This window comes from Elephantulus edwardii, unplaced genomic scaffold (genome assembly GCF_000299155.1).
Source record: "Elephantulus edwardii isolate Elephantulus edwardi_28Jun2011 unplaced genomic scaffold, EleEdw1.0 scaffold00371, whole genome shotgun sequence".
NCBI classification, from domain to species: Eukaryota; Metazoa; Chordata; class Mammalia; order Macroscelidea; family Macroscelididae; genus Elephantulus; species Elephantulus edwardii.
Window position 1 is genome coordinate 1,091,822 of NW_006400121.1, and position 27,322 is coordinate 1,119,143.

The 27,322-nt window shown below is 40.8% G+C and overlaps 1 pseudogene; it reads right to left on the reverse strand.

Annotated features, from left to right (window-relative positions):
* Positions 1–2: 2 nt before the first annotated feature.
* On the reverse strand, positions 3–27,322 carry LOC102844473 (annotated as a pseudogene).

Genomic DNA, 27,322 nt, shown 5'->3' on the forward strand with positions numbered 1-27,322 from the left:
GCTTAGCAGCGGGTCTCATTGATATCGCTGAGGCCAGTGTAGCGCACCCATTTGATGACATCATGGTCCCTGTAGTTCAGCTTTGGTTCAAACACCTTCAAGTAGCGCATCTTGAGGCCAGAAGGTGTGAATGGCACCTGTAAGAGTGAATTGTTGGGCTCCTCAAAGTTTATGGAAATAGGGGGTCGTGCCCATTTCTTCTTGTCGTCGGTAGGCAGAAGCTCAATCTCAGCGCTGATCTGCGATTCCTTCATGCCCACCATTCTCTTGATCTTCTACTCGAGGGCGTTCTCACTGGCCTTGTACTTGGCTTTGCCTTTCATGCAGATCACCTGCACCCTGCTTGTGTTCAGTGGAGTTGTAATCCTCACCTCAATTTTTTTGGCAAGTAATGAGGGCTTGAAGTTGAACTTGATGACCACCTGGACCTCCAGCTTGGTGCGCCCCACTTCCCGCACCAGCGGGATCACTCGGAAAGGAAGGATAATGTCCTTGGTGGTGCGATACCTCATGAGCTCAAACTTTCCATCTGGTGGGATGAAGCTGATGCCGCGTTCAGAGTCAAACTTGCTGAGTCGCACACACTGGTGGAAGGTACAACCATCGATGGCAATTGATTGCTTCCCACTCTTGCTTGTTTCGTCATCTGTGCCTTTGCCCTGCTTCTCGATGACAATTTTGTCATTCATGCCAAACTTGCACTCGGGCATGCTACTCTTCATCACCACCCGGCCTGACGCGTGGGCACTCAGCACCTGCCCTTGCGGAGACATGAGCAGGTTCACACTCTCCCGCACGTCCAGGAAGAGCTCATTCCGCCGATACTTGCTGCCTTCCCGACGCCAGCCAATGTGCCCCGTCACCTGGCTGGTGATCTGGGACTGCTCTTCCTTTGTCTGGCTCTTGATGCCCTGCTGAGTGATGAAGGTTTTCAGCGCCCCCGTCTCAGAGTTCTGTGGATACCGAAGTCCAGGATCTCATCCAGCAGCTCGTATATGAATGAGCACAAAATTGTTCTTGATGTTCTCTTCACTGATCTTGCCAAAGTAAGCAGCCATTACGTCACACATCTTACAGAGGAATTCGTCACACATCTTATAGAGCCCATGGCGGCGTTGACATTCAGCTTGGTGACAGCCGCCAGCCAGATGTTAGACCGCTTCACATGGAAGAAACTGCTACGAGCGATGTTGGTGATGACACTGCGCACCTGGGGCCGAGCATGGATAACATTGACCCGAAAGGCACCCACTGCATTCCTCCCCATGTCCTCTCGGTACACCCGGGAGATGAGCACCTCTCCTTTGGGATGATAGATGAACAACCCTCCAGTCGTGGCGGCAGCTCAGTCTCCGCAGCCCATCGCTCTGAGAAAGGACCTGGTGTCCACGGCACCCTCCTCGGCAGGGCCACTCTCGGATCCCAAGATGTCCCCTCGCCCCCCGCTCTTCTTCTTTTCATTCTACTGGGAAAAGTTTAAGATGCACACAGGGACTTGAGTTTTAGAAAGTCCCATTCATTAATTTTATCCTTTACTATATTTCTGACTATATTTACAATATGTTTGTCCTCCACTGTATTTCTGACTCTATTTACAAGCCTATTTATGCTACAAGCTAGAGTTTCTAACTTTGGTCCCATTTTGTCTCTTATGCTCTTCTTTCTTCTTTGATTCTTCCTAGATCATTTAGGATTTTGACCATAATAACTTTCAGTATTGCTACTTGAGGCTTGAGTTTGCTTTTCAGTTCTTTTGAGAAATGCTGAGGAATTGCTTCACTTTTTATTCTCCAATTCTTCACACATTCCTTTATAATATTTTGTCTTCTCAAACTGTCCTTTCAAATCTTCTGTTCAACGATTTTACTTCATCATCTCTTCTTTTAGTTTGACTTTTCCACACTGTAGTGCAATTTTTCAGGGCTTCTTCGGACATCCATTTTGGTCTTTTTTTTCTCTTCTGTCTTTGTAATGACCTTTTGCTGTCTTTATGGATGATATCTTTGATGTCATCCCACAACTCATCTGGTCTACAGTCATTAGTGTTCAATGCCTCAAATCTACTCTTAAATTGAGTTTTAAATTCGGATAGAATAGACTCAAGGTCTTATTTTGGGGTTGGCTTTTTTTTGTGTGTGTGTGTGCATGTTTTATTTCCTTCAACTTCAGCTCAAACTTGAACATGAGTAATTGATGGTCTGTTCCACAGTCATCACTTGGTCTGGTTTGGGTACCATTACATGGATTCCAATTCATATCAGCCCTATACACAACAGCTCAAGATCAAGTCCAATATTTCTCCATCTTCAAAATTTCCTCCATGCTTTGATACATCTCCTTGAGAGTCTTCCTCTGCTTCATGGATCCTCTACGTTTCCAAACATGAGGCCATTTTTCAACTTGCCCAAAGTATATGAAATAGAAACTCACCATTCTTACCTGTAAGGAGTATCCGGGCAGCATTTTCTCCAAGACATATTTGTTTGTTCTTTTGGCAGTCTATGGTTTATTCAATACTCTTCTCCAACATCATAATTCAAAGGCATAAATTCTTCCCTAGTCTTCTTTATTCGTTGTACAACTTTAAGATCCAATTTTAAAATACCATGGCTTGGATCAGGCACACCTTAGTCCTTAAACTGACTTCCTTATTCTGTGGCATTCTAAAGAGGTCCTGGACAGGATATTTTCATAATGCACTATATCATTTGATGTCTTATTTGCTGCTCCCATCGACATTGTAAAAGAAAAGAAGTAAAAGGAAATATTTGACTGCTTTAATCTTTTCTCAATCTATTTTGATACTACATATTAGACTAGTTGTGAGGGGTTTTATTTTCTTTGTTTTGAGGTACAATTCATACTGAATGCTATAAAAAAGGAGATGGTGATTGTTATTGCCATGTGGTAGTCTTGCAATATTTGGAGTAAGATTATTACTAAAAGAAAAAAGAGCTGGCTCAACACTTTTAAAGCAATGACAAACATGGCATATTGAAGGAGAAGGAAGGAGGAAAACCAAACTGGAGCAGCAGAAAAAAATGAGGGAGTGGCAGAGACAAGGTGAGAGGTGACTCAAATGCCCTTGAATTGTGGTGTGGGAAAAGAGTATTTAATATAATATGGATTTTCAAAAGACAAACAAATCTATCCTAGGGAAGTGCAATCAGAGTAGATGCTTTGTTGTTGTGGTTGTTATGTGCCGTCGAGTCGCTTGAGACTCATAGCGACCCTATGTATAACAGCCCTAAAGTCAGCTCTGCCTGTGCCAATTGCACTGTCTCTGATACACCCATCCTGATTACTCAAGTCACTGAATCAACCCACCTCATAGAGGATCTTCCCCTCCTGTGCTGTCCCTCTACCCTCCCAAGCATGATGTTCCTCTCCAAGGACCTCTCCCTCCTTACAACATGTCCAAAGTACGTCAGACGAAGCCTCAGAATTATTGCCTCGAAGGAGTAGCCCGGTTTAACCCTCTCCAGGATGAACCCATTTGTCTTCTTAGCAGTCCACGGTACATTCAATACTCTTCTCCAGCACGACAGCTCAAAGGCATCAATTTTTTTTCTATCTTCCCTAGTCATTGTCCAACTCTCTGATGCATAACAAGTGATAGCAAAGACCATGGCCTGTATCAGATACACCTTAGTCTCCAGAGAGACACCATTGCTCTTCAGTACCCTGGAGAGGTCCCTAACAGCAGACTTTCCCATCGCAATATGTCTTTTAATTTCCTGGCTGCTGATGCCAAGAGCGTTGACTGTGGAGCCAAGCAGACTAAAGCTGTGAACAATCTCAGTCTCTTCAGCATCCATCCTGATGCTGCCAATTGGTCCAGTGGTGAGAATCTTTGTCTTCTCGACATTGAGCCTCAATCCATATTGAAGGCTGCAGTCCTTGACCCTCTGCAGCAAGCACTTCAGGTCCTCCTCAGTTTCAGCAAGCAGGGTTGTGTCATCTGCATAACGCATATTGTTGATAGATCTTTTACCAATCCTAACCCCACATTTCTCCTGATAGAGCCCAGCTGCCTGGGTAATCTGTTCTGCATATAGGTTGAAAAGGTATGGAGACAGGACACATCCCTGGCGTACACCCTTGCCAATTTTGGACCATGAAGTGTTTCCTTACTCTATTATAACGACTGTCTCTTGGTCCAAGTATAGGTTTCGCACTAGAACGATCAAGTGTTCTGAGATTCCCATTCTTCTCAGGGTCAGGCACAGTTTGTTATGATCCACACAGTCAAACATGCCTTTGCAAAATCAATGAAACATAGATAGACATTCTTCTGGTACTCCCTTCTCTCAGCCAAGATCCATCTAACATCAGCTACAATATGCCTAGTACCACAACCCCTTCTAAACCCAGCCTGGACTTCAGGCAATTCTCTGCTGATGTGCTGTTCCAGTCATTTTTGGATAATCTTCAGTAGAATCTTGCTTGCATGTGAAATCAATGAGATTGTTCTATAGTTTCCACACTCTGTTGGGTCACCTTTCTTTGGAAGGGGAACAAATATAGATCTCTTCCAGTCAGTTGGCCAAGTGGTAGTTTTCCAGATTTCTTGGCACAACTTGGTGAGCATGTCCAGGGCAGCATCTCTTAACTGGAATATGTCAATTGGTATACTATGTATTCCTATTTTTGCTATTTCTTTCAAAGCATAGTAAATGCCTTCTCAAATACTTTGCCAGTCCTTAGAAAAAGACATCATGCTGGGAAAAGTAGCTGTTGTGCACTGTAGAGTTGGAACTGACCATAGTTGACCATCTGGGTTTTCAGAGGTTATAAGTCATGTGGAGGGAGATTGCCCATCTTTCTCTCATGGAGCAGCTGCTGGGTTCAAACCATGTACTGCTGTGTTGGCAGCACAATTCCTCACCACTAAGCCACCAGAGCTCCTTCAATGTGATGGCTTGACACTGACCACAATTATGTGCTTTAGTATGAGAGATTATGAGAATAGTGCAAGATACGGCAAGTTTTCAATCTCTTGTTCATATGATAACAAAGAGTTGTAGTCAACTCACTGGCACCTAATAATATAAAGAAGTGTGGCATATCATCATTTGTGTTATACTTATTGATCACAGAGATTATCCTAGGTACAAGGTGGGAAAGGGCTATTCAAGAGAGTGAATAACAGGGGACAGAGATCTCTGGAGCCACCTTAGAGTCTGGTTAAAAAATGTCTTTCTATTATGAGCATTTTAGAACATTGTAGGGGAAAAAACCTGTATAACATTTTAAAGATAACATTATCTAGTTTGAATAAGAATTGATGCCTTTGAGTTGTGGTGTTGGAGAAGAGTCTTGAATATTTTATAGAGTGCCAAAAGAACACACAGATATGTCTTAGAGAAAGCGCAGCCTTTGTGTTCCTTGGAGGCAAAGATGATAAAGTTTCGTCTCACATACTTAGGGCATGTTGCTAAGAAAGTTTTTTTCTTGGAGAGGGACATCATGCCTAGAAAGGTGGTGTGACAGTGAAGGAGAGGAAGACCTTCAACCAGTTGGATTAATACAGTGACTGCAGTGAAGGACTTGAGTGTGTTGCGGCATAGGATAGGACAAGGTTCAGATATATTGTTTGTAAGGTCTCTATGAGTTATATATATCCAACTCCACAGCACCTAACAACAACAACAACAACATTATATTGTTAAAGTCCTAAACACTCATGTACAAAGTTGTTGTTGTTGTTAAGTGCCGTCGATTCATAGATGACTCATAGGGACCCTATGAATGAAAAACCTGAACACTTGTATAACTTTCATCGTTTCTCCAAGTTGATAGAATTTCTGGAGGCAAGCTATTTCAGAAGTGGATGCCACTCATGCTTCCAAGCTTGTTTTAATAAGGGGACTCCACCAAACACTGTCCACCCTGGGTAACTATTATTTCATTTGTCACAGCGTTTAGCATCACAGCAACCACGAGTTACCTCTGTACAGCAAATGGACAGACCAACGATACACTACTTAGAAGAACGTTTGCCCCAAAACAATTAAAAACAAGGCCTGAGGGCGACAGATTAAAATCACCTTCCTTTGCCTCACAGCCAATGGTTAGTAAACATTGCACCCAGAGTCTCACCAGAACCAGAAATCAAACCTCTGTAGAGTCAGGCTGCTTCAGAATATTTCCCACCTGAAATTCCAGCCCCACACTGGTGACCAATTGCCTTTTAAAATAGGAAGTCAAATACGACTAACTCACAGCCAATGGGTAGTAAACATCACACCCATAGTCTCACCAGAACCAGATTTCAAACCTCAAGTACAGAGTATAGTCATAGATACTTGATGAATTTTAATTTTTTTACAATTATGCCCATAGATAGCCATAAAAATATCTGCTGCTCATTAAAGTACTAACTTTGTGAGCACAAAAATTTATCTCTGTGAAGTTTGGGCCATGGTCACAAATGTAATGATAATTCTTCTCTTAAAATTATAGTTAAGCAAACAAAATATACTGGCAAGCTTGTGGAGAGACTACAACCCTTATTCACTGATGGTGGGAGTGCAAAATAGTGCAACCACTATGAAAGGCAGTATGATGCTTTCTCAAAAAGTTGGAAATAGAAATACCATTGGACCAAGCAGTTCCACTACTGGGAATATACCATAAAGAAACCAGAACTGGCACCCAAACAGATATATGTACACCCATATTTATTGCTGCATTGTTCACAATAGCAAAGAGAATGAAGCAACCCAAGTGCCCATCATTTAATAAAGGATAGAAAAGCTGTGGTATATTCACACAATAGAATACTATGCAGCACTGAAAAACAATGAACTCATGAAATATTATTCAAAATGGGTGACCCTGGAGGACATTATGCTGAGTGAAATATCTCAGTCTCAAAAGGACAAATATGACATAAAAGTGTTATAAACCAGGACTGACATGGGGGTTTGGGGGAAACTAAGAAAAGAAGGGATAAATAATGAACACTACATTTAGATAAATGAGAGAAAGAGCTGTCTAAAAGAAAGATATGATAACATATTATTTGCATGACAACAGTCCAGAATAAGAGGTACCTAACAAAGTGGACTTCAGGGCGAGGGGAGGGAGGAAGTTGTGCAACAATGAAAGAATCTTTTTAAAAAGAAACACGAACTGGGGGGACCATTTTGGGGGGGGGCAATGTGCAACATTGAATGAATGGAAACTCAAGTTTTCTGTAAACTTTTATTAAAATATCAATTTTAGAAAAACCCAAACAACAAGAAAAAACCAACAAAAATATTACAACGCTATTTTACCCTCAGTGTTCAGATTATGTAACCAGAACAATAAATTACATTCTTGAAACTCTTGAACTAGAAAAAAAAAATAAGATAAAATTATATATAGTTAAGGTCTTTACACATGTTATTTTTCTTAAATTCACTGGTGACATGAAGCAACTCTGTTAGTCAATAGAACATATATTTTGAATTTATTCTTACACTGAAGCTGCTCAATGTGCAACCTCCAACCATAAATCTTAGTTAAAAATGTGTTTTGAATCCCAGTTACACCTGAAAAAGATGTTTTTTGGCAAAGTAAATTGTTATATGTGAAGAAGCCATAATTAAAACAATATGTAACATGTGTATGCTATTCATTCAAAGACTTCAACTCCTTGGGCTCAGAATGACCTCTATCCTTACCCTTGACTAAGAAATAGTTTAAGTTTTTTAAACAAACAACCAAGCAAACAAACCACTGCTGTGAAACTGATTCCAACTTAAATCAACTCAGCATTGTTGTTATTGTTGTTATGTGCTGTCAAGTCTCCTGTGACTCATAGCAACCCGATGTTCAACAGCTCTAAACTCTGCTTTACTCTGTTCCAATCTCACTGTCTCGGACCCACCTATCCCCATTACCCCAGTCACTGAATCAATCCATCTCATCCAGGGTCTTCCTCTCCTGTGCTGTCCCACCACCCTCCCAAGCATGACATCCCTCTCAAAGGATTGCTCCCTCCTTGCAACATGTTCAAAGTAGATTTCTGAAAATGTAAATCTTAATAGGTGGAAACTACCCATCTGTGTCTTGTAGAATAAGTGATGGATTTGAACTGTGACTTTTCAGTTAACAGTGCAACATGCTCACTACATCATCAGATTCCTTTTAGACGAAAAAAAAAGCTCAAAAATATTTATATGGTTGGGGGGCTGGAGCAAGGGGTCTGAGGGGAATGAGCAATGTGAAATTGTGCAATTGTACATGAGTATGTACAAATGTATGTACATTGTCTTCTTGTACAGTTTTAAGGATTTGTGGGTTTGGAGGCGATAGACTACATGTTCTAGTGAATGTAAAATATGAATTCTATGGAAATGTTTTTGTATGTAATGTTATATTACTTGAGGTCTGTATCCTCAAATATCCTCAGAGGATTAACTTGTTTAATGAACACATAGTGAGCATCTATCATGTGCTCCTGCACTATATTTGGCACTAGACCTACAAAGATGAATAAAAGACAGTTCCCGTCTTTGGAAGCTTGCCATCCAGTGAGTAAGATAAAGAAGAACTAACAGTTCTTAGAAGAAGTGCTGTATTTACAAAACCTTACATTTGCCAGAGTATAATATCCATTTATGCAGCCTTTAATATTGCTGGCAAAAAGAAATTGTCAACTTTCAAAATAACTTATTGGCAAAATCAAGTCATATTTGAGTCTTGTCCCATGGTACCTGACACATAATAGATTATCTAATCTGTGATTTTTAATTAATGACATATGAAAAGTCAGGCATCATAAAGTAGTATCACATAGGGGAGCTCTGGTGGCCTAGTGACAAGAAGTTACAATATAATCCTGAAGATGTGCAGTTCGAATCCACCAGATGCTCTTTTGGAGAAGGAGGGGCAATCTCCTCCTGTACCAGTCAGATCCGATTCGATGGCACACAACAAGAAAACAAAACAAACAAAAAACACCACCAACAAAAAATTATTATCACATAAGGTAATGATAATTGCCTTGTAGTTGAAATCTTGTGACAGTCCAGAATAAATTAATTTTTCTTAAAGTCCAGAAACAATGGTGACTGGGCTGAAAGAGCAGGATAAAAAAGATTGAAATATTCCCATTCCCCAAATTCTTCAAACAAACCCCCAAAGCATCCCTATTAATATACTTCTTTAAATCTGGAATTTTTTTCCTAGCTTTCCTTGCAGTTATATTAGGTTTGGTTATGCTTTCCCCCCCCCCTAAAATCTACTGCAGTTATTGGTTTTACTAAAACATCCAGGAAGATGTATGTGTGTGCTCCATGTGTGATCATCGTCTTTCCAAACTACTGCTCAGGGGACAGGATGAGGCAGTGGGGAAATAAACAAACCGCTGCCATTCCCTCAGAAAGCCAGTGTTATGCCAGCAGTTCTATTTCCAAGGAGGAAAATAATCCAATTTCAAGGTTGGCACAAGTATTATGCTCATCACTCACTCACTTCCCTTACAGACGTGGCATAAAATTCTGTGATTTCATGCCAAGCCTACCAACAAAGACACGGTCTAGATTTGTTCTTTACTTGGTTTCTTCCTATTTTAAAGTGATAATTTATACTTCCCCAAAGAGGTGGCTTCCAGTATTGAAACTCTGAGACCAAATCATTAAAAATAAAAACAGAACAAATCCCAATGAAAGGAATAGAAATCCCTGTAGGAGTTCTGTAATGAGGAGAGAAATCATTGGGTGCCCAGAACAGTCTGAGTAGCAGGCATTTAATGAGATTCTGGTGAAACAGTAGAGAACCAGCTCTTTTCTGCACAGAAGTGAGTCAGGCCAGACAGCAGGCATCCGTATTCCTAGACTGGCGTCTGTCTGTCTGTCTGTCTGTCTTCTTCTCTCTCAAAATTGAACTTCAAACAGAAAACTTTCAAGGATAGAGCAAGAACTCCTGAATATCCTTTATCCTGATCTATCAAATTGTTTCCATTTTGCCCTATTTCTCAGCCCCATTAGTCTCTCATACACATGCATACAACATACATTGGTGCACATATTTACATAGTTGAGAAATCACTGGTTGCCACTCACTCGTTTGAAAATATTTAAGAGCTATCACGGCTTCTACAATGAAATACTTAAAAATCATCTTTTATAAAACATATAAATTATCTTTTCTCCAAAGAACAAAGGCTGACAGCCAAAAGCAGGAAAGATGATTCTATGTGGCAAAAAAGGGCCAGTTTTAGAACCCAAATATAAATTTAAAAAAAATGCATTTGTATAACAATCTGCATTATGCAGACGACACAACCCTGCTTGCTGAAACTGAGGAGGATCTGAAATGCTTGCTGCAGAGGGTCAAGGACTGCAGCCTTCAGTATGGATTGAAGCTCAATGTCAAGAAGACAAAGATTCTCACCACTGGCCCAATTGGCAGCATCAGGATGGATGGTGAAGAGACTGAGATTTTTAACAATTTTTAGTCTGCTTGGCTCCACGGTCAACACTCTTGGCACCAGTAGCCAGGAAATCAAAAAACGTATTGCGATGGGAAAGTCTGCTGTTAGGGACCTCTCCAGGGTACTGAAGAGCAATGGTGTCACTCTGGAGACTAAGGTGTGTCTGATACAGGCTATGGTCTTTGAAATCACTTGTTATGCATCAGAAAGTTGGACAATGGCTGGAGAAGAGTATTGAGTGTACCCTGGACTGCCAAGAAAACAAACAGATTCATCCTGGAAAGGGTTAAACCAGGCTGCTCCTTGGAGGCAAAGATTCTGAGGCTTCGTCTGACATACTTTGGACATGTTGTAAGGAGGGAGAGGCACTTGGAGAGGGACATCATGCTTGGGAGGGTGGAGGGACGGCACAAGAGGGGAAGACCCTCTATGAGGTGGATTGATTCAGTGACTGGGGTAATTGAGATGGGTGTGTCAGAGGCAGTGCGATTGGCACAGGATAGAGCAGAGTTTAGGGCTGTTGTACATAGGGTCGCTATGAGTAGCAAGCGACTTGACGGCACATAACAACAATAGCAACATAATATCCAATACTGATAAAGCATTTCACAGTATAAAGTTTTAAAATATGCATTATTCCATTTTTTTTCTTTACCAGGATTTTGCAAGACAAGAACTATTTTAGAGTTGTCCAGTTTTGAGCTTCTACTCACTGAGACCTTAGAGAAGGACATCATGCTTGGAAGGGTAAACGGAAAGCCCAGGAGAGGGAGACCCCAGATGAGATGGGTTGATACAATAACTGGGGCGATGGGGGTTGCCTCAGGACAGGGAAGGGTTCAGAGCTGCTGTACATAGGGTTGCTATACATCGCAACAATCACATACTATGACAGGTTTGGAAGCAGGAGTGGCATCCACTTCGTAAATAACATGTCTCCAGAAACTCTATGAACTTTGATAAATGTTGATAGTTGTTGAGGTGCTTCAGGCCTTTTGTTCACAGAGTTGTGATGAATCATCCTTAACTCGGAAGTAATCAACAACAACAACTCACTGAATGATCTGAATAAATCTTTGAGACTTTCTCCTGTCCTGTGACTGGTTTGTTGCTTCCCTTTAGTCTTCTCCACCTTCCTCCAAGTCAATTGCTTCACTTTCCAGCACCCTTTCTTTTGTTGCAGCTTCTTACTGCCAGGTGGTGTTTCCTGCTGAAGTGTTAATATATTTAAGGTAGTGTTGATGTTGTCTGATGTCAAGAGTCCACTGTTGTTCTATCCTGCACCATCCTCATCATCTCCACCATATTCCAGCCTGCTGATACAGTCACTATGCCAACCCATTTCATTGAGGGTCTTTATTTTTGTCAGCTCTTTATCTTTACCAGCACGATGTCTTTTTTCCAGGACTGGCCCCTCTTGACAATATATCTAAAGTATGAGAGATGAGATTTTACCACCTTGCCGCTAATGTAAGTTATCATCTTTGTGGGGTGATTCTGAATTTTAATAAAGAATTTTTAAATTGGAGATCCTTTCTTAGTCAAAGAGAAAAGCTTAAGATGCAATCACAGGTATTTGTTGTCATGCTCTGGGGAAGGGTACCCCCCTGATCTAAAAAGGAAAGTTTGAATGTCCTCAGAGATTCAGAGAATATGGTATAGACCTTTCATGAGGTAGAAGAGGTGAAGAGGAAGTCTTTCTTTTCTCCAGAAGATTTGTTTACTTTCTATGAGAAGACTTCTGGAGGTACAGAAAAGTGGTCCACTGAGGCATCTAGCTTTCTCTGCTGATGGATGTGACGTTAGTACCCACTCCTCTTTCTTCTAAGGGAGAGCAGATAGGTCTCACCATCAACACATTAAAATGGAACACCATTACCTTACTTGTCACTTCCAAAATGTAATGAATAAATCAAAACTTGGAAAGTAGCTCCCAAAGCCTGTTGCCATCTTGCCTTTCTACAGAGCTGTCATAAGTTGGGGGGGGGAATACAAAATAACTTTTCATGTACAACTTTACTTCTAGAGACAACAGGTAGAATTCTCCCATATTCGGAACACAATTTTAATTTATTATATTTAATGTAAAGTGCCTGAAAACAAAGCAAAGGACCTGTGTGAGAGGTTAGTTGGGTTTTCTTTCCTCTTTCCTCACAAAGTTTCTAGAACTGTGATTGTCATTCTTCCCTACCGGCTGTGCAGGCACACACAACGGGACGACTGAGCATAATCACTGTGTACTCAAACCGAGTCTGACAGTGGACTGTGAGTTTCCCTTAAACACGGACTGGGCCAAGAAGCCTCTTCTAACCGTGCTCATTTCAATCTCAGGAGTCAAAATTTACAGGAGGAATCCCTGAATGGTGCAAACAGTTACTGCCCTTGAGAGCTAACTCAGAGATTTAAAGTTCAAGTCCAAGCAGAGGCACCTCCAAAGAAAGGCTTGCTATTATATGTTACAAAAAATTAGCCACTGAAAATCTATTAAGTGCAGTTCCACTTTGACATTCAGGGGCCACCATAAGTCAAAATGGACTTGATGGCAGTTGTTTATATTTTTCAAGGGAAGAGAAAGAAGATGGTAATAAAATGCAAATGTCCAAAGTAGTAAAGAGCAGTGGTGTCTCTCTGAAGACTAAGGTGCGTCTGATACAGGCCATAGTCTTCCCAATCACTTGTTATGCACCAGAGAGTTGGACAATGACCAAGGAGGATAGAAGGAGAATTGATGCCTTTGAGCTGTGGTGCTGGAGAAGAGTATTGAGAGTCCCATGGACTGTTAGGAAAACAAACAGATTTGTCCTGGAAAGGGTTAAACCAGGTGGCTCCTTGGAGACAAGGATTCTGAAGCTCCGTCTGACATACTTTGGGCATGTTGTAAGGAGAGACCGGTCCTTGGAGAGAGACATCATGCTTGGTAGGGTGGAGGGATGGCGCAGGAGGGGAAGGCCCTCTATGAATTGGATTGATTCAGTGACTGGGGTAATCGGGATGGGAGTGTCAGAGATAGTGATTGGCACAGGACAGAGCAGAGTTTAGGGCTGTTGTACATAGGGTCACTATGAATTGCAAGCAACTTGAGGGCACATAACAACAACAACAACAGGTTGTGATTGGGGCTGATGGACAGACTGACCATCAGCCACTTACCATCAACTAACTCATTCCCAGTGGCAACTGTGGCCAAAACTGAATAAGTGAGGATCTGAGTTATATGGCCCTTGGATGTTCAGAGAGAGCAAATTTTTGAAAATGAACTCTTTTCCCACCCATAAGATACTTGGCTTCCATACTACTTGCATTGGAGCTACCTCTAATTCATGGAAACTCTATGAGTACAAACTAGATTCATGAAGCTCCACAGAATTTTCAAGGCTGAGACCTTTTGGAAGCAGATCACCTAGTCTAATAGTAATAAAAGATTAGGGCAATTCCTCAGAGATTTGCAGCTGAAATTTGTTTCTTCTTCTCTTTCTTGAGGCGAGGCAAACAGATGTTCTTTTGTTTACTGCTGAAATCTTACTTGCTTGTTGCTTTCGTCCTTCATTGTTCAGCATCATGTGTGAACATTTGCTCTTCTAGCATTCGTAAATCCACTCTCAATTCTAGTCAGGGCATCTGCATTCCCAGTCGATGTTTCCAGGTCTTCAGTCTGGCGCTGACCCAGAAACTGCTGTGTTCCAAATGCAGGCTGTGCAGAATATCTGTTCCCTCCTTAGGTTAAAGTAAAAATTGAAAGAATAATAGGAGGCAAAGAAAGACCAATTTAATAGAAACCTAACTCAGAACAATGCTACACATAGTTTTGCCATCTGGGGTTTGGGGAAATTAGATTTAGACTGTTTTCCAAAATGTAGTTTACCTTCAAAGAGGTCAAGTGCTATTTCCTGTCACTTCTCTTAATTACCTGTCCGGCAGAATTCCTTGTCTTTCAGCCTTGAACCAACTGCAGCAATGAGGGTAGCGGATGCCACAGCTCAATCACATACTAGTAAAACAAGTGGGGGGAACCCCAACATGCCACATTTTAGAATCATATATTTGAAGGAAAATTACGTTTACTTTCAGAAACATTGTACATCTTTAACAGTTCCTTACAGCTGCTCCCTCCCCTCACTTTTCTCCAGTTCCTTTCCAAAAGAACGAATTCAATCTATATTCAAGGATTGGTGAGTCATGGAGCTCAGAGAAGCACAATAGTCCATTATGAGGGTGAGAAGACGTAGGTGTTATATGAGATCACAAAAGAAGGCACCTCTCACTTTTACTCGGCTTACATTTGTTGGTTGTGAATCTTTGAGGTACATTTAGATTCTTAGAACGGTGCCCATTTAGTTTTCTGATTCAGAGTTTATGCATATTCATTGAAGCCACATAGGAACAGGTGAGATATGTGAGCAGAAAACCACAGCACACCCAGAAGGCAGCCAAACTTTCTCCAGTAAGGGAGGAAGAGAGGAGCAAGATGGAATTATTAGCATCAGGGCAATTTTCCTCTAGTTGTTTTGTGAGCATAGTGAATGACATCCACAAATATTTGTCTCATGAGGGTAGAAACCAAGTGGAATTCACAGCTAAAAGAGCCTTCTCGGTTCATTTGTTTCTCATGTTGAGGAGTTTTTGTTTTGGTTTTCTCTCTCTCTCTCTCTCTCTCTCACTGATACTACTCGTTTGTGATTTCTGTCCATGCTAAATTATTCCAGTTCTCCCTGAGCAGATATGAAGCATTCTGCATTATTTTTGATCCTTTCCTCTGTTTTTGTTGTTATTAGGTACCTTTGAGCAGAGTATGACTGGGAGTAGTTCTAAAAACAGCCGACCTGAACCCTGTCCTATCTGTGCCATCCTCATAGTCTCTGACACACTTCAAACCATTGACGGAGTCACTGTATCAATTCATGTGGTTGAGTGTCTTCCTCTCTTTCACTGACCCTCCACCTTTCTAAGCATGATGACTAAGCATGGAATAACCTTTCCTAACAACAGCTTCAAAGTATGTGAGACAAAGCTTTGCCATCCTTGATTCTAAGGAGCATTCTGGCTGCACCCTCTCCAAGACATATATGTTTGTTCTTTTGACAGTCCATGGAATATTTAGCACTCTTCTTCAACACAATTCAAAGGAAACAATTCTTCTGTAATTCTTATTCATTTTAGAACTTTAAGATATTTGGCAAGTGATTTAAAAGACCTTGGCTTCAAACTGATATCTTTACTCCTCAGTAATTTGGAGAGGTCCTTGACAACAGATTTTCCCAATGTAATGTTTCTTGACCTCCTGACTGCTGGTCCTAAGGCTACATTGTGGATTCAAGTAAGATGAAGTTGATAAAGTAAAATTAATTGTTTCTCTATCACAATGATGCTTATCCTGCTAGTGGTAAAGATTTTTTTCTAGAGTCAAGAAGCTACACTGCAATCCCAAAGGCACACGGTTTGAGACCACCACCTGCCTCTGAAAACCCACCTGTGGGTCAGCTATGGGTCAGTTCTAACTTGACGGTACACAACAACAACAACATCATAATGTTGCTTATCCTGCTAGCAGTAAGGATTTTTGTCTTTTTTATTTTTATTTTTGTCTTTTTGATGTTGAGAGTCAACACATCCTGAAGGTTGTAGTCCTTGATCTTTGCAGCAAGCACTTCAAGTTCACCCTACTTTCAGCAAGCAAGGATGTGTTATCTGCACAATGCATGTTGTTGATGCTCTTCTTCCAATCTTGATCCCATATTCTCCTTGATGAAGTCCAGCTTCTCAAATAATTGTTCAACATACAGAGTGAATCGGGGTAGAGAAAGGCTACAACCCTAATGCATACCTTTCCTAATTTTAAAACATGCAGTGTTTTCTTGCTCGGGTCAATAAACAGCTTCTGGGTGTAGGTATAGGTTTTCTATAAACATAATTAAGTGTCCTTGGATTCCAATTCTTTTCAATGTTAGTCATAATTTGTTATGATCCATACAGTTAAATGCTTACATACTCAATAAATCACAAATAGACAATCTTCTGTTATTCTCTGCATTCAACCAGGATACATCTGAGACCAGCAATGATAGCTTTGGTGCCATGATCTCTTCTAAATTCAGCTTGAACTTCAGACTGTTCCCACTCATTGTATTATTCTAGTGGTTTTTGGATAATCTTCAGCAATATTTTGCTTACCCATGCTATTAATCATGCATTTCAGAAATGGCTTGCCTCCGGAAACTCTATGAACATGGAGAAACAACCAAAGTTATACAAGGGTTCAGGTCTTGCATTCAGAGGGTTGCTATGAGTCACCTACAACTTGATGTCACTTAACAACAACAACAACAGCAATATGCTACCAATAATATTGTTCAATAATTTCCACACTTTGTTAGATGACATTTCTTGGCAATAGGAACAATTATGCATCTTTTCCAGTTAATTGGTGTAGCTGTCCTCCATATTTCCTGGCATAAACTGGTGAATACATCCACGGCTGTATCTGATAGTAGAAACAAGCCAACAGGTATCACATTGATTCCTGGGGCCTTATTTTTCACCAATACCTTCAGTGCCACTTGGCTTCTTTGCTTGTTACCAATAGCTTGTTTATATGGTACTTTCTGAAATATTTCTGTGTCAGTCCTTTCTTTTTGATTCCCTGTATTCCTTCCATCTTCTTTTGAAGCTTCCTAGATCATTCTAAAGATCTAGACTTTCTCCATAGAATCTCTCAGTATTACAGCTCAAGGCCTGAATTTGTTTTCAAGTTCTTTTAATATGAGAAATGCTGAGCGAGTTCTTCCCTTTTTATTTTTCAGCTCTAGTTCTTTGCACATTTCATGATAATATTTTGCTTTGTCTTCTCAAACTGCCCTTTAAAATCTTCTGTTCATTTCCTTCACTTCTGTGTTTCTCATTGTTTTGACTTTTGAGCTCTCTAGTGCAATTTTCAGAGTATCTTCTGTCATCCAAGAAGAAGAATAAATACCCAGCATTACAAATTACTCTCATCTGGACACACAAACATCAATGCTGTGACTTCTGAGGAAACCAGATAAGGAAGACACAGATCTTCCCACCACCATGTTCATATTTCACTCTTGTCTCCCCTGGAATGACCCTCTAGCCAGTCCAGGCCACTATCACAAATGTTTCCACAAATTCTTCTAAATCATACTTTGGACACCCTTGTCATAATGCCTGTCACCATTGTACAGATTTGAAATGCCTTTCTTATTTGTATTTATTTTCCAACTAGAATGTAAGCAATTTAAGTCTGGGATTACATCTTTGTTGAATGTCTTTATAATCACATGATAGCAAGCACAAAGCTAAGCTCCTAGTGAGTTCCTTAATAACAATTGTAAAAGGTGTGAGTCATGGAGAACAAGTGAGGGAGGGAGGGTTTAATTGTAAGAAAGGAGAGAGGCAAGAATGTAAAGGGATAGGGGAACACTGTCCAAAGCTAACCAGCTGACCATTTGATTATGAATGCCTTCACCTATTTGGGGCCGAGTGGAATGCATGCATGTTGTCTCTTTGAACAGCTGAAGGGTAAAAATGTCCCAGTTTCACCTTTCTCAGACATCAGTCTGGTATTTGACCATCTGGGCTGTCCCTCTTGCAGGCTTTGTTCTCTGAGGAGTTGCTAGATTTATACTGTTTCTGGAAGCAGGGAGCTACTTACTGGCCCTTGAAAGATGGAAGATCAAATAATTGTCTTCTCTGTCTAAGCCCTTTGCATGGCTTCTCTTTCTCCCTTAAGTTGGAACCAGCTCATAGCTGATATTCTACTGGGTTTCTGAGGCTGTACCTTGACCCTAAAAACTGTAATTATATGTGAATCTGTCTTGGTCTATAATTTTTAAAAAAAGGCACAAAATCTTGTGAAGATAATGATCATCAACAACAGAGATTTCATCTCTGGTGAATGAAAAAAATATGCTAACCAAAAACCCAAGACATTTCTGAATATGTTGCTTTTGTTTGCTCTCTCTCTCTCTCTCTCTCTCTCTCTCTCTCTCTCTCTCTATATATATATATATATATATATATATATATATATATATAATGTTGTTTTGTACTTTATTGTTATGAACTGAGTAATAGCTGACCCTCCAGAGGGTTTTCAGAGTAAATTGCATAAGAGGAGATTGCTCATCTTTCTCTCATAGCTGGTTGATTCAACTGCTTGCTTGACTTTGGGTTGACAATATAAATCCTTACCACTATGCCACTCGCTCAAATCTACCAGTTGTTCCATAAGAGAAACATAGATAATTTCCTCCTTTATGCTTAATTTCATTTGAAAATCCTCTGGGAGTTGACTATGAGTTAGTTCTGACTTGATGCCAGATAACACACCCACAAAGAAATTATATATATACATATATGGAGAGAGAGAGAGAGAAGGACATCATGCTTGGAAATGTGGAGCAACGGAACAAAAGAGGAAGGCCCTGGATAAGATGGATTGACTCCCCCATTCAACCACTATATTTTCTTTGCTCTTTTGCTTATTTTCTTTTGGGTTATTGCTAGGGTAATTGATTATTAAACCTAATCACTATTCCACCTGTTTGAAGTAGGGCACTTTGAAAGATTGACCATCTGGAACTTTTGATGTCAGGAGACCAGGACAAGCTGACCTGCCTTGTCTTGTGAACTGAAGATAAGAGATGAAAGGAGAAGAAAGAACACTTTCTACTTCTGTTCTCTTATTATATCTTGAAGTATGCATTTCACTTAGTGTATTCTTGACCACTTGCATTTTATTTTTCTTTGTTTGAATCCCATGTAAGTTGTAGTAACTTAGCTCTGAGCAGAACAAATCACTATTAAGTTAGTAATATCATTAATACAAGAACGAATTAATGACTATTGAGCTTGTGATACTATTGGAGCGCATGGCCAAAGCTCCTCTCTGCCAGTCTTTAAAAACACATTCTCTCTAGGTCAACATAAAACTTGTGTTCCTTCAATGTTACTACTTAATATTAAAAAATAAATAAATGTATAAACTTCAAAGCAAATGCTTGGTTTCAATCTCTATCAACCAACGGAGAACCCTCCCTTCCTGACTAAGCAACAATACACAGAAAGCTGTTCAAGAGGGGCTTCATTTTGTTTGTTGTTGTTTATCTGATGCCTGGAAGTATCTGAAGACTAATAGAGGCTCAGTGAAGATTTGTGAGGTAAAAGAATGTTTTAGCCCAGAGAAGCCATAGAGCAGGGGACTCTGTCTGTCTTGGAAACTGAGCCTGTTCTCATTTACATGGCATGCCTGGTGCACCAGAGTGGATTCCCAAAACTTCTCTGCATGAACGAGATAAGAAATCCGTGAGTTTTGATTGGGCAGAAGAAAGGGTAACAATGGCAATCCTCAATGACCCTGTTGTTACAAAACTGAAGTTAGGGAAGTTGGCCCCTGGTCAACACAATCCAGACGCTAGAATAGGCTTCAGAGAAGCAGGTATTACACAAGTAAAAGGAGGAATTGCCTACTCTGGAGATGGAAGTGCAGGAGAGTAGAGAGAATCCTAGCTTTGGAGGTAAACAGATCACCTCTGCCCTCTGCTTAAATTGTCCCACTGCTTCTTCTCTGCTGCCTTAGGGTCCAGAGTTCTTTCTACTGAGTTGCCCTGAGGAATCAGCCTTGGTCCTGCTCCCTCAGCTCACTGCTCCTGCCAAAGGGTTCCCTTCACTGAACTAGCATCTCCAAACCTTGGGCTTGCTCTTCCCTCTGCTGGAAGTTCTTTTCCCCAGATGTCTATCTACATGATGCTTCCATTCACTTCATTCAAGCCTGCTTACGTGCCACCTCCCCAGAGATGCTTCCTCGCCCCCCTAGCTCTCCCCAGGCATCCCATGTAAAATCACACCCCTGTCTCTGACACTCTCTAGCTCCTCAGTCAGCTTTTTTATTTTCCTTTGTGACAACCTTGGCTCTCTAAGTGTCTTTCTCTTGTTCTCCATGTGCACACACGTGCACACATGTTGTTGAGTTAATTCACACTCCTAGCATGTTCTGTGCAGGGTAGAAGGCTGTCATTTGTCAGAAGCAGATGGCCAGGCATGTCTTTCAAGGTGCCTCTTGGGTGTGTTCATTTAATTAAATTTTATACACACACAGTGAGCCCCCCACTGTCCTCAAGTCGTCATCTCCCACTCATGATAACCCTCCAAATCCTATCGGAATAGACTGCTCCTCTTCCTCATGTGGAACAGTTGGTGGATTCAGACTGCTAGCCTGTCAGTTAACAATCTAATAGACTATATACTGCTTACATAAGGAGGTTTGATGATGCAGTCATTAGAGCACTTGACTTAAAAAATTGGTGGTTTGAACTCATGAGCTGCTCTGTGAAGGAAAGACGTAGCAGTTCTTCTTTAAAGATTTACAGCTTTGAAAACCTGGTGTGGCAGTTCTCCTCTGTCCGATGGAGTCACTATGAGTCTAAATTGACCTTGTGCAGCGGGTTTTGGTACATACACACATACACAACGCACGTGTTGTTTTACATCCACTCAGGCAGCATCTGAACACATACATGTATGAGTGCAAGCTCAGCCTCTTCTAGTGCTAGCATCTTATAGGGCTAGCTACGATTCTTCTTTTGAGACAGGAGTTCACTGGACTCCCCAGCCCCAGACTCCCAGCCCTGGATCTCTGCTCCCTTGATGTGGTGGATCTAGTCTTCTTTTTGCTGATGTGACCTCACAAGGTGGTAATGGGAAGATATTTGCCTCAGGTGCTCCAGCCCTGGCTATCTCCTCCCCAGGAAGGTTCTTAGGTGAACTAATATTTACAGCCAACTTGGCACAGAGCATTGTGATCGCTGGGAGATATTTGGAGGAGTGCTCACCTGCGCTATCCACAGTAAGAGATAACTGGAAATGTGTTTCATGGTGGCCCTTCGGCAGGAACCCCTTGCCCTACAGACGAATTGTTCAAATAATAGACTGACCCATTTCACAGAGCATATTGTGGATAATAAGTGCTACACAGTTCTGTGTGTGTGTTATGTGGTATACATACACACAGACTCTTGTCACTTACCAACAGAGTTAGCTTCCAAAGATGAGGGTGTTAGGTAAAGTCAACATTATAGGAAGTTGGAGGATGACCATATCAGATGACAAAATGGAGAATGATTACATCAGTACACTGCTGACAAATTACATCATCACATAACTGTGAAAGTATTGAGTATCATGATCCAGACAAATTGATATATAACTTTAGCTATCAGTCACAGCTAGAATTGTTCTTGCCGTTTGCTTTGGCATTTACTACTGCCAGACTTACATCAGTAGTGACAAAAATAGTTGGATAGCATGCTTTTAACTATTGTAAATGTGAAATGTTTGGACAATGAGAGAGTTGATAAGTGAGGACAAAGTGTCTACACAGAAATCTGTGAGAAATAGAGCTGTGTGGTATGGTCTTAGCAAAGAGTAACGAACATGTTCATGCCTCCCAAAAGAACAAACAGACCTATATGGTAACAAGTGTAGCCAGAGTAACCTCTAGAAGCAAAGACCATAAGACTTTATCCCACACACATTGGACATGTTGTCAGGGGAGGCCAATACTTGGAAAAGGACATCGTGCTTGGAAAGGTGATGGTCAGCTTAAGAGAGGAAATCCATTCTAATTGGGATGGATTGACACAGTAACTGCAAAATATGGGTTTAAAAGCACAACAGAGTTTGTGAGGATGCCGCAGGAGTGAGAAAGGTTTCCATCTGTTGTGTACAGAGTTGTAATGAGTAGGAGTCAACGTGAAGGCACTGACAGCAACTAACAAAAGAAAACCCTGTGCTCATTCAACAGTTACCCTCCATCTCTCCAATTCCTGGCAAGCACCAATCTCTATTCTGTCTCCGCGGATTTTCTGATTCATCATACCTTATATAAATTACTCACACAGCATGTGACTTATTTATTACATCTGGCTTCTTTCATTTAGCAGAATATTTTCAAAATTCATGTTGTATCAATATGATAGTTATAGAAAAGCTTCAGGCCTTCTCTCTCTCTCTCTCTCTCTCTTATCCATCCATATCTCTCTCTCTCTCATATTTAAAAGTCTTTTGGACCCAAGGGTCTTGTGTTCTTTTATTCTGGAGGAACATTCTTCTAAGTTGTACAGCATTCCTCTGTCAACTGAGCTTGCTGTGATGCTGAACCTTGTGCCATTGGGGGTCAAATGCCATAATGGCTGCCCATGGTGGACAGTGTTTGCTGGAGCTCCCAGTTTAAGACGTTTTGGAAGCAGGAGTGGCATCCACTTCCTAAACCACATGCCTCTGAAAAACTGTATGAACTGATAGTTATGGAAAGGCATTAGGTCTTTCATCATCACACAATTTCCTTTCACCCCTCCTGCAGTCCACTTTTTCTATGCAGCTCTTATTCTGAACTGTTGTCATGCAAATAATGCCTAATAATTTATTCCTTTTAACAGTCCTTTCCCTCATCTGTTTCAATGCAGTGCACATTATTTATCCCCTTCTTTCTTAATTTACCGCCAACCCTCATATCAATCCTGTTTTATAACAGTGGCATTATGCAATATTTGTCCTTTTTTGACTAAGATATTTCACTCAGCATAATGTCTTCCAGGGTCACCCATTTTGTACAATATTTTATGAGTTCCTTGTTTTACAGTGCTGTGAATATAATACAGCTTCTCTATGCATTCGTTAGTTGATGGGCACTTTGGTTGTTTCCATCTCTTTGCAATTGTTAACAATGCAGCTATAAACTTCGGTGTGCATATATCTGTTTGGGTGGCAGTTCTGATTTCTTTAGGGTATATTCCCAGTAGTAGAATTGCTGGGTCGAATGGTATTTCTATTTCCAACTTTTTGAGAAAGTACTATACTGCCTTCCACAGTGATTGCACCATTTTACACTCCCACCAACAGTGAAGAAGGGTTCCAATTTCTCCACAACCTTGCCAGCACTTGTTGTTTGCTGCTCTGTTGAACTTTGCTATTGTTACTGAGATGAGATGATATTTTATAGTTGTTTTGATTTGCACCTCTCTTAGAGTTAGGGATTTTGAATATGTCTTCATGTGTTTGTTCACCATCTGAATGTTTTCTTTGGTGAAGTGTCTGTTCATATCTTGTGCCCTTTTTGCAACTGGGTTGTTTACCTTTATCTTATTGTGACGCTGGAGCATTCTCTAAATTCTAGATATAGTTCCCTTATCAGATATATCATTGTTGCTAATTGTATATGACTCATAGTGACCCTATGAACAAAAGGCCTGAAGCCCCTCTACAACTATCAACATTTATCAAAGTTCATAGAGTTTTCAGAGGCACGTTATTTAGGAAGTAGATGACACTCCTGCTTCCAAACCTGTTGCAGTATGTTATTAGACATGTCATTACCAAATATTTTTTCCCAGTCTGTGGCTTTCCTTTTTACCCTGTTGGGGAAGTTTTTGGTTGTGCTGCATAGATAGAGGTGTACTCACCAAGCTGTGCCAAGAAATCTGGAGAACAACCACTTGGCCAACTGACTGGAAGAGATCTATATTTGTTCTCATTCCAAAGAAGGGTGACCCAATTGAGTGTGGAAACTACAGAACAATAGCATTGATTTCACATGCAAGCAAGATTGTACTGAAGATTATCCAAAAATGACTAGAACAGTACATCAGCAGAGAACTGCCAGAAGTCCAGGCTGGGTTTAGAAGGGGTCGTGGTACTAGGGATATTGTAGCCGATGTTAGATGGATCTTTGCTGAAAACAGAGAATACCAGAAGAATGTCTACCTGTGTTTCATTCATTATGCAAAGACATTTGACTGCGTGGATCATAACAAACTGTGGCTCACTCCGAGAAGAATGGGAATCCTAGAACATTTAATTGTGCTAATGCGAAACCTATACTTGGACCAAGAGGCAGTCGTCAGAACAGAGCAGGGAAACACTGCATGGTTCAAAATTGGGAAGGGTGTGCGCCGGGGATGTGTCCTATCTCCATACCTTTTCAACCTGTATGCAGAGCAGCTTGTCTGAGAGGCTGGGCTCTGTGAGGAGACGTGTGGCGTTAGGATTGGTGGAAGATCTATCAACAATCTGCGTTATGCAGATGACACAACCTTGCTTGCTGAAACTGAGGAGGACCTCATGCACTTACTGCAGAGGGTCAAGGACTGCAGCCTTCAGTATGGACTGAGGCTCAATGTCAAGAAGACAAAGATTCTCACCACTGGACAAATTGGTAGCGTCAGGATGGATGGTGAAGAGATTGAGAGTGTTCACAGCTTCAGTTTGCTCAGCTCCACAGTGAACACTCTTGACACCAGCAGCCAGGAAATAAAAAAACGTATTGCGATGGGAAAGTCTGCAGTTAGGGACCTCTCTAAAGTACTCAAGAGCAACGGTGTCTCTTTGGAGACAAAGGTGTGCCTGATACAGGCCATGGTCTTTGCAATCACTTGTTATGCATCAGACAGCTGGACAATGACTAGGGAGGACAGAAGGAGAATTGACACCTTTGAGCTGTGGTGCTGGAGAAGAGTACTGAATGTATCAAGGACTGCCAATAAAACAAACAGATTCATCCTAGAGGGGGGTTAAACCAGGCTACTCCTTGGAGGCAAGGATCCTGGGGCTTCATCTGACATACTTTGCACATGTTGCAAGGAGAGACAGGTCTTTGGAGAGGGACATCATGCTGGGTAGAGTGGAGGGACAGCGCAGAAGGGGAAGACCCTCTATGAGGTGGATTGATTCAGTGACTGGGGTAATCGGGATGGGTGTGTCAGAGGCAATGCGATTGGCACAGGATAGAGCAGGGTTTAGGGCTGCTGTACACAGGGTTGCTATGAGTTGCAAAAGACTCAACGGCACATACGAACAACAACATAGGGATTTTATTCTTAAAAGGACCCATTTATCTATTTTATTCTCTCCTGGTTGTAGGTTATATTCAGCTTTTTGAGGAAATGTGAAACTGACTTCCAGAGTGTACCATTTTACAATCCCACCAACTGTGTATAAGAGTTCTTTTCTCTCCACGTTCTCTCGAGCATTTACTGCTTGCTGCCCTGCTAAACTTTGCCACTGCTACTGGGGTGAAATGATATTTCATTATGGTTTTGATTTGCATCTCTATCTCATAATGTTGAGCATTTCTTCATAAGTCTGTTGTCCATCCGATTTTGTTCTTACAAAACTTAATTATTTTCCCCAATTATTTTGATTTTGGTGATGGTGGCCTTATAGTTAAGAAGTTGTGCTTCCAATCATCCTAATGTAGGTCAGGTGGTTCTTATCCACCAGATGTTCCATGAGAGAAAGCTGATTGGTCTTCTCTTATGCAACTTACAGCCTCTGAAAACTCACTGGGAAGTCAGTTATGAACTGATTCTGACTCAATGGTAGTGAAGAAGTTGCACAGTGTGGGTTTGGCACAGTGGCTGTAACACTGAGCTTGGTAAGCACAACAGAGATTGTGAGAATTGCCCAGGACCTGCCAATGTCTTGTTCTACTGTAATAGGGTTATTATGAGTTGGAATCAACGAGATGGTGCCTAACAACAGAACAAGTGAGTTCGGAGAGGTGCTTCATTGTGGCTGACTTAAGATTTTTAAGTAATTGAATCTTTGCTATCAACAGTTCTGAAGAGGCTTCTAGTCTGTGCCCCTGCTATAACCTTTTTTGAGCAAGGGATGCAAGGATCTCCCATAAAAAAGTAAAAAATGTGATCAAAATGTCAGCTTTAGTAAGATGCTCAGAAGAAAAAAGAACCACAAAACCCCCCAAGTCTTCTTTTTTGTTTGTTTGGTTTGGTTTGGTTTGTTGTTGTTGTGGTTTGGTTTTTTTTTGGTTTTTTTTTTTACAGTAACACATGATCTGTATCCCGAGAAAGGCCTCTTCTGACCTTCTTCCTTGTCCTTTCAGTTTATGGGAAGAACATTTGAGTGCAAGAGCTTGGGTCTGTGCCTTGTAAATGCATCACTAATCAGCCCTCAGGGGATGCTGGCTCTGATAGACTTTTATCTGTGAGAACAAAACCTTTCCAAGGTAAATGCCTTTGGAGCAAGTGTTTATTTCAGTCTTTCTTCTTTTCTAGTTGTTGGAGGATGATAGGAATTAAGAAAAAGAAAAGAAAGGAACCTAAGGCTAGAAAGAACAAGACTAAGCTTACTCAGTCCACTTTTTTGAAAAAGACAGATAATCCTTGACTTTATTTTTGAAGAGATTCAGCTGATTAACTGAAACCACTACTTGCCTATTGGGGGGGGACCCCTTATGAATAAAACAAAATAGATGAAAAACCCCCAAATGTAAAGTCCCTTATATGATAGAATGTGCCGTGGAGAAATAAATATTTTTCTATGAAAAGTGATTCTGTTTAGAGTATATATGTCAGCATGTCTGCTATGCAGGAGTTTCTTTTTAGCATAAAAAATTAAAGGAAATCTTGGAAATATATCCCTGGGTGGGACTAAAGAGAGAATGAAAGAGAGAAGGCTTCTATTGGAAGCACTACTTCACAAATAATCGATTTATAAACTTTTTAAAACTACAGAAATACTGTTTATAAGGTTTCATTTCTTTTGAAACATCAGTGAAGACATCATTTGCCAAAATACTTGCACATAAAAGAATAACACTTTTCTGTTATGAATAATTATAATTCTTATTTATATCTTGCTTCTGGACTGATCTAATATTAGCATTTAATTTTCCTTTTCCTTCTGTTTTCTAGCTCTGAAAAGATGGGATTGGCTTAGCTTTTGTTTGTGAAAATACTATTTCAGTGGATAAAGTCCTGAACTCACTGAACTCACCTACTTACCGAGCGTGCTCCGTGTGACTGTGCGCCGGAGTCGATGTGGATGCTGATTAACCACATGACGCTCATCCCTGCTCTTCCCCAT